Here is a 12,831-nt window from a genome sequence, read left to right as displayed (position 1 = left end):
TTTTCCTCAGACTGTATGATTTCAATTGTCTTATCTGCTAGTATACTGATTCTTTCTTCTGCCATCTCCAATATACTGCTGAACCCCTTTAGGGAATTTTTGGTTTCTTTTACTGTGGTCTTCAGCTCTGCTTGGTTCCTTTTCATAATTTCCTTCTCTATATTGATATTCTCTTTGCATTAATCTATTGTTTTCCTGATTTCCTTTACTTATTTGTCCATATTTTCCTTTAACTTTTTGGGCATATTTAGGATCACCTTTTAAAAACTCTTTTTCTGGAATGTCCCAGGTCTGTCCTCCTTATGATTATTTCTAATGCTTTAATCTTCTCTTTTGCCTGGGCTATAACTTCCTGTTTCTTTGTATCCTTTGTAATCTTTTGTTGAAAGCTGGACATTCTGATATTTTAATGTGTTAATGCTGTAATTTAGGTTCTAAAGTACCTGTTCTTTAAGCTTGTATCCAGCTAGTGTTATGGAAGAGCTTCTCTTGTATTCCAGGAGCTAAGAAATAAAAAAATTAAAAAAAAAAAGAAGGAAAATACTTTCCCTTGTCTTTGCAGATTGACCTGTGTAAGTGCTCTCCTTCATAATTTATCCACACAATGAGTTTAAAGAATAGCTCCAGGCTAAGCATAGAGTCCTCCTTGGTCCTTCCTGCATATGTTTCTTGTCTTAGGTATGTGCATGTGGCCCTTGAGATTCCCCCATTTACATCAGTACAAATGTCCCCTCTTCCCTATGAAAGTTTCCTCATGGTCCTGTGTACTGCACTGTATTCCTGCAGCCAACAATCCCTTGTTGCAAGCAGTCACTTGGCTGCTTTCCTACATTGTTCTCTAGGAGAGTTCTGTGAACTGCCTTCTATATGCAAGGCAAGTTCTGGGATGGTGAGTCCCTCAGGCCACTATCAGATGGATTGGGCCAGACATATAAGCTCCCAGTATGTGCACAAGTGTTATTCTGCTCCCTCCAGAACTGGGATAGGGATCTGCACTGAGAGTGTGGCTGATTATGAAAATATTTTCTCCCAGTCTGTGACTTATCATTCTTTTAAGAATGTCTTCTACAAAGCAGAAGTTTTTTTTCTGTTTGTTTTTGCTTTATTGAGGTTGTTCACATACCATACAATTATCCAGAGATCCAAAGTATATGATCAGTTGCCCACGGTACCCTCATACAACTATGCATCCATCACCACAATTTTTTTTCTATTTTTAGAACATTTTCATTACTCCAGAAAAGAAATAAAGACAAAAAAAGGAAAATTAAATCCTCTCATACCCCTAACTATACCCCCTCCATTATTGATTCATAGTTTTGCTATAGTATATTTGTTACTGTTGATGAAAGAATGCTAAAATACTACTAACTGAAGTATATATTTTGCAATAGGTATACATTTTTTTCCCTATATGCCCCTCTATATTTACTTCTAGTTATAATGTCATACATTTGTTCTAGTTCATGAGAGGGATTTCTAATATTTGTACAGTTAATCACAGACATTATCTACCACAAGATTCACTGTTTTATACATTCCCATCTTTTAGCCTCTAACTTTCCTTCTGGTGACATATGTGACTCTGAGCTTCCCCTTTCCACCACGTTCACAGACCATTCAGCACTGTTAGTTATTCTCACAATGTGCTACCATCACATCTGTCCATTTCCAGATGTTTAAGTTTACCCTAGTTGAACATTCTGCTCATAATAAGCAACTGCTCCCCATTCTTTAGCCTTGTTCTGTATCCTGGTAACATATTTCATGTCTATGAGTTTACATTTTATAATTAGTGCATATCTGTGAGACCCTGCAATATTTGTCCTTATGTGTCTGTCTTATTTTATTCAATGTAGTGCCCTCAAGTTTTCTTCAACAACCCATTTTTGTAAAGATGGTTTTGTTCACACACCACACATCCCATCCTAAGTAAACAATTAATGGTTTCCTGTATAGTCACATATTTATGTATTCACCACCATCGCCACTATCTATATAATGATATCTCCATTTCTTACACAAAGAAGGAGGAAGAGTCAAAGAAGGTAGACAGACAAAAGAAAAAGAAAAAAGAAAGAGAGAGAAAAAATGACAGCTAGGAAACAACAAAAGGAAAGATAGCATTAGACTAAAGTAGAATAAAGAGTCAGACAACATCATCAATGCAAAGAGTCCCATACCCTTCCGCTATGTTCCCCTCACCCATATGCATTTAGCTTTTGTATATTGCCTTTGTTATATTAAAGGAAGCATAATACAATGTTTCTGTTAATCATAGTCTCTAGTTTGCATTGATTCTATTTATCCCCCAATCCCACCCTATTTTTAACACCTTGCAATACTGGCATTCACTTGCTCTCCCTCATGTAAAAACATATTTGTACCTTTTATCACAATTGTTGAGCACCCTAGGTTTCACTGAGTTATACAGTCCCAGTCTTTATCTTTTTTCATTCCTTCTGGTGTCCCACATCCTCCTAACCTTCCTCTTTCAACCATACTCACAGTCATCTTTGTTCGGTGTACTTACATTGCTGTGTTATTATCTCCAAAAACTGTGCTCTAAATCTCTCACTCTTGTCTTTTCCTTTCTGTCTGTAGTGCTCCCTTTAGTGTTTCCTTTAGAGCAGGTATCTTGTTCACAAACTCTGTCATTGTCTGTTTGTCAGAGAATATTTTAAGCTCTCTCTCATGTTTGAAGGACAGTTTTGCCAGATATAGGATTCTCAGTTGGTGGTTTTTCTCTTTCAGTATCTTAAATATATCACCCCACTTCCTTCTTTCCTCCATGGTTTCCATTGAGAAATCCGCACATAGTCTTATCAAGCTTCCTTTGTATATGATGGATCGCTTTTCTCTTGCTGCTTTCAGGATTTTCTTTATCTTTGGTGTTTGATAATATGAATATTAAGTGTCTTGGCATAGCCCTATTCAGATCTATTCTGTTTGGGGTATGCTGTGCTTCTTGGTTCTGAAATTTTATGTCTTTCATAAGAGATGGGAAATTTTCATTGATTATTTCCTCTATTATTGCTTCTACCCCTTTTTCCTTCTCTTCTCCTTCTGGGACACCCATGGCACATACATTCTTACATTTCATGTTGTCATTCAATTCCTGGAGACATTGCTAATATTTTTGCATTCTTTTTCCTATCTATTCTTTTGTGTGTAGGCTTTCAGGTGTCTTGTTCTTCAGTTCCTGAGTGTTTTCTTCTGCCTCTTGAGATCTGCTGTTGTATGTCTCAATTGTGTCTTTCATCTCTTGTATTGTGCCTTTCATTTCCATATATTCTGCCAATTGTTTTTTTGCACTTTCTATTTCTACCTTATGTACACCCAGTGTTTTCATTATATGCTTCATCTCTTTTACCATATCTTCCCTAAACTTTTTGAATTGATTTATCATTAGTTGTTTCAATTCCTGTATCTCAATTGAAATGTAAGTTTGTTCCTTTGACTCGGCCATAATTTTGTTTTTCTTAGTGTAGGTTGTAGTTTTCTGTCATCTAGGTGTCTGGTTTCCTTGGTTAACCCAGTCAGGTTTTCCCAGACCAGAACAGGCTCAGGTCTCAGAAGGAGGCAATATTCAGTATCAGGTTTCCCTGAGGGTATGTCTTAGAAGATTGATACACCCTGTGAGGCCTCAAGCCGCTGTGCTTTTCTGCCCAGCAGGTGGTGCCTGTCAGCCTGTAGCTCCAGACTGGTGTAAGGAGGTGTGGCCTGTGGCCCTCCTCCACCAGGCTCTGGGATATGGTTCTGAATGGAAGTAGAGCTTGGCACCACCTCTTTCCTCTTAGGGAAGATACAACCCCTGGGGCAATATCATTTGCATTTGAATAGTCTCTCTGACTCTGCTATCTCCACCCTTGTCTGGGTCAGAGTGCTGGGAACTGAAAATGGCTGAGACTTTCTCCACTGAGCTGAAAAAGGGGCAGAAAGCCCCCTTTCAGGGCCTGTCTGTGACCACCCTCAGTTTCACCCATCAGCCAGAGATAGCATCTGGTCCTTTGGGCTCCCCATCCCTCCCAGAGAGGTCCTTCAGCTCTCCAAGGCCAGTTGTCACCAAAAGCCTCTGTCTGCTTGTTGGGGATTCATAGCTTGTATTGAGCAGTCCACGAATGTTAGTTGAAACCCCAGTTGGAGCTCAGCTGAGCTATGTTTGCTTGCTTGGAGAGTGCTGCTATCACAGCCAGGCTTTGCAGTTTGGGCTGCCATGAGTGGAGGGGACTCTTGGCTTGGGTCCTCAGTATTTACTTACAGATTTTATGCTGCAATCTTGGGTATTCCTCCTAATCCAGGTTGTTGTATAATGTGTGGACAGTCACATTTGTCCCCCAGCATTTATTCCAGATTATTCACTAGTTGTTCCTGGTTGTTTCTTAGTTGTTCCAGGGACGACTAACTAGCTTCCACTCCTTTCTGTGCTGCCATCTTCTTCAAAGCAGAAGTTTTTAATTTTAATGAAGTCCAACTTACCAGTTTTTTCTTTTGCAGATCATACTTTTGATGTTGTACCTAACAAGTCATTGCCAAACCCATGGACCATCTACATTTTCTCCTATACTATCTTCTAGAAGTTTTATAGTTTTGTGTTTTACATTTAGGCCTATGAATTTGGAGTTAATTTTTGTGAAAGGGATAAGGTCAGTGTCTAGATTAATTTTCTTGCATTGTGCAGTTATTCCAGCACATTTTTGAAAAGACTTTCCTTTCTGCATTGTACTATCTTTGCTCCTTTGTCAAAGAATGGTTGAATGTATTTGTGTTGCTCTATTTCTGAGATCTCTATTGACCTATTTGTTTATTATTCTACTAATACCACACTGTCTTGATTACTGTAGCTTTATAATTTCATGAAATTGAGTAGTGTCAGTTTTCCAACTTTGTTCTCTTTTTCAATATTGTGTTGACTGTTCTGGGTCTTTTGTCTTTTAATATAAACTTTGAAATCAGCTCATTAATATTCATAAAATAACTTGCTGAGATTTTGATTGGGATTGCATTGAATCTATAGTACAAATTTGGAATAACTGACATCTTAACAATATTGAGTTTTCCTATCCTTGAGCATCAAGTATCTACATTTATTTAGGTCTTTGATTTCTTTCAATAGAGTTTTGTAGTATTCCTCACATATGTCTTGTTAGATTTGTATCTAATATTTCATTTTTGGGGGTGCTAATGTAAATGGTATTGCATTTTTAGTTTCAAATTCCAATTGTCCATTGCTGGTATACAAGGAAGCAACTGACTTTTATGTATTAACTGTGTATCCTGCTAACATACTATAATCATAATTTCAGAAGTTGTTTTGATGTATTCTTTGGGATTTTCTACATAGACAAACATGTCGTTAACAAACAAAGACATTTAAAATTTTTCCCTCCCCCATCTATGCACCTTTTATTTCCTTTTTCTTGCCTTATTGCATTAGCTATTTGGTTTATAGTATTGTTAAAAAGTCTTCTGTTTCCTTATTGATCTTCTGTCTAGATGCTGTATCCATTTATTGAAAGTGGTTTATTGAAGTCTCCAACTATTATTGTAGAACTGTCTATTCTTTCAATTTTCTAAATGTTTCCCTCATGTATTTTTAAAATGCAATTTTATTGAGATATATCCACACACCATATAATCCTGCCTCATGTATTTTGAGGCTCTGTGATCAGGTACATAAATCTTTATAATTGTTATATCTTCTTGGTGTATTGACCCATTTGTTAATATTTAATGTCCTTCTTTGTCTCTCGTAACAGTTTTTTTAAAGACTTGAAGTCTATTTTGTCCTATATTAATACAGTAACCCCAGCTTTCTTATGGTTACTATTTGTATGGAATACCTTTTTCCATCTTTTCACTTTCATCCTATTTGTATCTTTGGATCCAAAGTGGGTCTCTTGTAAACAAAATGTAGTTGAATAATGCTTTTCTATCCAACCTGCCAATCTATGTCTTTTGATTGGAGAGTTTAATCCATTTACAGGCATACCTCATTTTATCATACTTCATTTTATTGTGCTTTGTAGATATTGTATTTTTTAACAAGTTGAAGGTTTTGTGGAAACTCTGCATTAAGCAAGTCTATCAGTGCCATTTTTCCAACAGCATTTTCACTTTGTTTCTCTGTATTATATTTTGATAATTTTTGCAATATTTCAAACATTATTATTATTATTATATCTGTTATGGTGAGCTGTGATCTGGTGTTTGATGTTACTATTGTAGTTATTTTGGGGCACCACAAATCACACCCATATTAGATGGCAAACTTAATCTGATAAGTTTAAGCTGATATGAGAAAAGCTTTAGCGATCTGGATAGAAGATTAAACCAGTGACAGTGTTCCCATAAGCTAAAGCCCAATTCAGAGCAAAGCCCCATCTCTTCAATTCTACAAAGGCTGAGGGAGGTGAGGAAGCTGTGGAAGAAAAGTTTGAAGCTAGCAGAGCTTGATTCATGATGTTTAAGGAAAGAAGCCATCACCATAACATAAAAGTGCAAGGTGAGGCAGCAAGTCTGATATAGAAGCTTCAACAACTTATCCAGAAGATCTAGCTAGTATCATTGATGAATATGACTACAGTTAACAATAGATTGTCAACACAGATGAAACAGCCTTATACTGTATGGGAAAAAGATGACTATCTTAGTTTCCTGAGCTGGTCCAAGCAAATACCATGCAATGGGTTGCCTTAAACAATGGGAATTTATTAACTTGCAGTATTGAGTCCATGAAAATATCCACATCAAGGCATCATCAAGGCAGTGCTTTCTTCCTGAAGACTGGCAGCCAGCAATCCTTGGCTCCTCTGACACATGGCAAAGGCACATGGTGGTGGCAGTTGATCTCTCCCTTTTCTTCCAGTTTTTTTTTAATTTCAGCTTTTTGCTTCCAAAGCATTTTCTATTTGTCTTACTTCTGTTTATAAAGGACTCCAGTAATAGTATTAAGACCCATCCTGAATGAGGTGGGTCACACCTTAACTGCAGTAGCCTCATCAAAAGTTCCTCCTTACAATGGGTTCACATGCACAGGAACAGATTAGATATAAGAACACATTTTTTTCTGGGTTACATACAGCTTCAAACCACCACAATGCCATCTAGGACTTTCATAGCTAGAGAGAAGTCAATGCCTGGATTCCAAGCTTCAAAAGACAGGGTAACTCTCTTGTTAGGGGCTAATGAAGCTTTATTCTGGAGGTGAATCAATTGCACAAATAGTGCAATCTCAAAAATTGTACCATATATACAGGGCAAGAAACAAAAGAATAAGAGCTGAGAAAATATAATCAGTTAAATACAAGCTATTTTGAAGGTACAGAATAAATTGAACCAAGTGTCAAAAAAGAGCTTTAGCACAAAGTCAATCAACAAGAAAACCTCCAGAGTAAACTCATCAAGAAAATCAGATGCCTAGACACTAGCAAAAAAATTACAAGTTCTGCTAACAAACAGGAAGATATGGCCCAAAGGAACAAATTAAAACTTCAGATGAGACACAGGACTTGAAACAACTAATCATTGATATTCAAACAAATCTCCCAAATCAATTCAAGATTAAGGAAAATATGGCAAAAGAGATAAAGGATATTAAGAATACACTGAGTGAGCATAAGGAGGAATTGGAAAACATGCAAAAAAAAATGCCCAGAACTTATGGGAAGGAAAGGCAAAATAGAAGAGATTAAAAATATTCTAGAGGCATATGACAGCAGATTTGAACAAGCAGAGGAAAGGATCAGTGAGTTAGAGGATTGAACAATTGAAACAACAGATGAAGGAACAGATAGAAGAATGTAAAAAAATTGAGCAGGGTCTCAGGTAATTCAATGACAGCATGAAGCACACAAATATACCCATCATGGGTGTCCCAGAAAGAGAAAGAGGGGAAATGGAGCAGAGAGAATACTTGAGGAAAAATGGCCCCAAATTTCCCACCTCTTATGAAAGACGTAAATTGAACACATCCAAGAAACTCAATGTACTCAAAACATACTAATCAGAATGATAAATGCCAAAGACAAAGAGAGAATTCTGAAAAGCAGCTAGAGAAAAGCAAGTAGTCACATACAAGGGATGCTTAATAAGACATAGATCTGATTTCTCATCAGAAACCATGGAGGTGAGAAGGAAATGATATAATATATTTAGGGTACTGGAAGAGAAAAACTGCCAGTCAAGAATTCTTTATCCAGAAAACTGTCCTTCAAAAATGAAGGTGGGTTTAAAATATTCAGAGATAAACAGAAATTGAGAGAGTACATCAGCAAGAGACCTGCCTTACAAGAAATACTAAAGGGAGTTCTACAGGCTGAAAGGAAAAGACAGGAGAGAGAGGCTTGGAGGTGAGTGTAGAAATGAAGATTATCAGTAAAGGTAGCTAAAGAGAATAAAAGGGTAAAAAGACAGACAAAAATAAAGGTATGATGCATAAAAGCCAAAGGATAAAGTGGTTGAAGTAAGTACTGCCTTTACAGTAATAACATTGAATGTTAATGGATTAAACTTCCCAATCAAAGGACAGAGATTGGCAGAATGGATGAAAAAAATATGATCCACCTATGTGCTGTCTGCAAGAGACTCACCTGGGACACAAGGACACAATTAAGTTGAAATTGAAAGATTGGAAAAAGATACTCCACACAAATATTGGACAAATATTTAAATTCAAAACTGTTAAAAGCAACAAAGGACACTGTATAATAAAAGGGGCAATCCACTAAGAAGAAATAACAATCATAAATATTTATGTACCTAACCGGGGTGCCCCAAATACATGAGGCAAACACTGGCAAAATTGAAGGGAGAAATAAACATCTCTACAATAATAGTTGGAGACTTCCATATGTCACTCTCATCCATAGACAGACCAACTCGACAGAGGACCAATAAGGAAACATAGAACTTGAATAATATGATGAATGAACTAGACTTAACAGACATATACAAAACATTGCACCCCACAACAGCAGGATATACATACTTCTCAAGTGTTCATGGATCATTCTCTAGGATAGACCACATGTTGGGTCACAAATAGGTCTCAATAAATTTACAAAGATTGGAATTATACAAAGCATTTTTTTCTGATCATAATGGATTGAAGCTGGAAATCAATAACAGATGCAGTCACTGTGGAGGACAGTTTGGTGTCTCCTCGGGAAGCTAAGTATAGAATTACCATATGATCCAGCAATCCTGCTCCTAGGTATATACTCAGATGAACTGAAAGCAGGGATACTTTTTGAGTCTGTTCCAGTTTGCTAAAGTTGTTAAAATGCATTGGCTATTATAAAGAATTACTTGTTCAAAAATTTACAGTTATAAGGCCATAAAAGTGTCCAAACTAAGGCATCAACAAGAAGGATACCTTCACTGAAGGAAGGCTGATGGCATCCAGAACACCTCTGTCAGCTGAGAAGACACATGGCTGCCATTTGCTGGTCCTTTGCTCCCAGGTTGCATTGCTTTCAGCTTCTGATTCTAGTGGCTTTCTCTTTATGCATCTGTGGGTTCTCAGCTTCTCTGGGGCAAACTCTGGGCTTCATCTCTTAGCTTAGCATCTCCAAACATCTTTCTGTCTGCCTCTCTAAGCATCTGGGTCCATGTCAGCTCTGAGCTGTCTGTCTTTCCCTGAGCTCTCTTGAGGACTCCAGTAAACTAAGACCACCTTGAATGTGTGGGGTCACATCTCCATGGAAATAATCTAATCAAAAGGTCCCATCCATAATTGGGTGGGTTACCTCTCCATGGAAAAAATCTAATCAAAAGATCCTACCCACAATAGGTCTGCCTCCACAAGAATGGATTAACAGAGCGTAGTCTTTTATGGGGTATATAACAGATTCAAACCAGTACAGCACCTTATGAAATATTTTTCTATGCTAGGGTTGGTCATTAACATGTTCTCTATATTATCTTCTAATAATATTATTGTTCTTTTTATATTTAGATTTATAATCCACTGGAGTTCATGTTTGTTTTTGATATAAGATAGGTATCTAATTTTATTTTTTATATACAAATACTCATATTTCCCAGCACCTTTTATTGAAAAGTCTGTTTCTTTCTATGTTGCAATACTAGCTTAGTCATTAATCAATTGTTCCTAAATTCATGATCCCCACCCCCCACCCCCCGCCCTGAACAATCTTTTCTGTTACATTGGTCAATTTGCTTATCTTTGTGGCAATACCATACTTCTTTATTACCACAGCTTTATAATAAACTTCATATCTGGTAGAAAAAGTTCTCTTCTTCTGTTCTTCTTCAAGGGTGTTGTTGTGATCCTTTGTCCTTTGCATTTCCATACAAATTTTAGAACCTGTTCATCAAGTTGCTTAAAAATATCTTTTGGGATTGCACTGACTGTGTAAGTCAACTTAGGGAGAATCAATATTGTCAAATTGAGTCTTCCAATACATTGACATTTATGTCTTCTTTGATTTTTATTTATTTATTTATTTTTTACTTTTTATTGTGAAATAATTACAGATTCAGAGGGAGTTTCAAAAATAGTATGGTAAAATCCTGTGCACCCTTCAAATTAGATTTTCTGTGTGTGGTTGATACTATTTTGAGCCCAGCAAGGCCTTGGAGACACAGTAAAGAATGCCATTTTGGATTAATGACCACTGACCAGTTGGAACTGTTTAAGCACACTGGACAATTGATGAACCCTTTCGATATGAAGCCCAAAATAGTTCCTCTGTTCTGGAAAAAAAATATTTCCTGTTTTATTTGTTTCGTTGGTTGTCTTTAATTGCTTGCATTCTTCCATTTTTTCTGTTCTATTTTTTTTGGAATTCCTGGCAGTCAGATTTGGTCCTCCCTATTTCATCTTGATGCCTCTTACTTTTTTTCTCTCACCTGTTCTAAGTCTTTGACTTTTTGTTTAATTTTGTTTATAATTCCTTGATTTTGTTTTTCAAGCCTTGTATCAATTATTGTTTCCATTTTGAAACCACATTTTAATTTACTAAATACTTTTTGTGGTTCTCTGATGTTCTTTTTATATGGATTCCAGTTGTTTAATGGATTAAATATCTCCTTAAATCTCTCTAAAGATAAATAAATGTACTTTTCCAGTACTAGTCTGTTCACTTTATTATTTACTTCCTCTGGGGACATTTCTCCTTTGATTTTGGTTTTTCTCTTTCATGTTCATGTTTTCCTCAAAGTTGGTTTTCCATTGCCTGGTTTTCCATTTTGTCCTGAAAATCTTCACACAAGTAGTCTATCTCTATCCAAAAGTAAAAACTCTGAGTCTAACATTGGTATCTGGAAATGCTTATATGAGACTTTTTACTCTTAAAGTATGCTATACTTTCATTATTGGTGACAATGAATTTAATAACTCTTTGGAATCCTCTTTGGCTCTTTTAAACAAACGCCATACTGGGTGCAGTCTGTATCTGCTGCAGTTGGCTCTGTGGTAAGGTAAGAAGTACCTGCCCTGCAGTATAATCCATTCAGTTCTTGAAATCCTGGTCATTTGGATAATTTCTCATTCTTCTGGTAGATCCTGAAAAGTACAACTAGCTCATTTGCATCCTGGATAACAGGTTTCTCTGCTTCAAATAAGCCAATTCATTAGGACTTCTGGTAAGATGATGTTGTGGTGCCCGCGAGTTAAATTCAAGACAGCCAAATAGAATTTGAAAGAGCCTTTATTAGCCAGCTGGCGACTGCTTACAGTCGCTCTGCACAGGGAATCCAGCAAGCAGCCCCGACCTGTGTGTGCTGGTGCCTTATATAGGCAGAAACCACATCCTGGAAACGCAAGCAAGCTATTTTAACAGAAGCAGAGTTGGCAGTTAGCTATTGGTTACAAAAGACAATTTAGCAAGGTTGGCATTTAGAAATTTTACAAAAAGTTTCACTTGGTTACAAAAGTGAATTGTAACTTGGAAACGGTGCAATTGTTGATTGTTATAACGGTTATGCTTGGCTAATGCATACAACCACAAGTTTCACTCCCTAAAATGGTACAGTTTCACTCCCTCCTCCTCATGGCTTAATGCTGCTTACACAACATTTTTACTTTGCAGAAGTTACAGACTGGGGGAGGGGACCTACAGGTTACAGATTACGGGAAGGGGGCTCACTTCATTCCCCACTGGTTTTTATGGAGAATCAAATCATTGTTTCTTCTGTGGGTAGGCGTTGAAATTGAGACTCTAAAATCATGATTTTTATGCTTTGTATACGCCGTTGGACAAATTTAACTGAACTGTTTATAATACAGGGACCTGTGATTAAGGCTAACATGAGAAGAACCAGGGGGCCGACTAGATTTAAGGGTTTAGGAATTTTTCTTTTTTGAATAGTAGGCGCAATCCCCACATTTTTCCCCCCAACCACTGGGAATCCTCCTAAAACTGCTGTGGTTTAGTAGGAGGCCCATTATTTTTTGTGACCCTCAATAGAGGGTTTATATTTTTCCATGGGGCTATGGTTTCATAACCCCACTTTTTACAAAAGTACTCACCCTCTTCCCCACACGGTGAGGTACCTTCTTCTGTGGTACCTTTTTGCAGACAGATATAATACTGGCTACATTGCAGCCCTTCTTCTAGGGGCAACTCACCACAGCCATAACCTGACACCTCTGGTGGTTCCCCCTCCCTCCCTTTTGGCGACATCCAGGTTATTCCAAAGAGATTACATAGGTCAAAAACAAATTTAGGGCTGCCAGGGGTGCTGACCTGGCTAACCACTGTTCCATCAATGGTGCGAGTTAACTGCCACGTATAATTAGTGGCTTGGTGGGGGTTTTCGGCAGCTAGTATTGATACTAGAGTCAGTACTATGGCATATGTCACC

The sequence above is a fragment of the Choloepus didactylus genome, chromosome 5 (genome assembly GCF_015220235.1).
Source record: "Choloepus didactylus isolate mChoDid1 chromosome 5, mChoDid1.pri, whole genome shotgun sequence".
Taxonomy (NCBI): Eukaryota; Metazoa; Chordata; class Mammalia; order Pilosa; family Megalonychidae; genus Choloepus; species Choloepus didactylus.
This window is presented reverse-complemented; position numbering follows the sequence as displayed.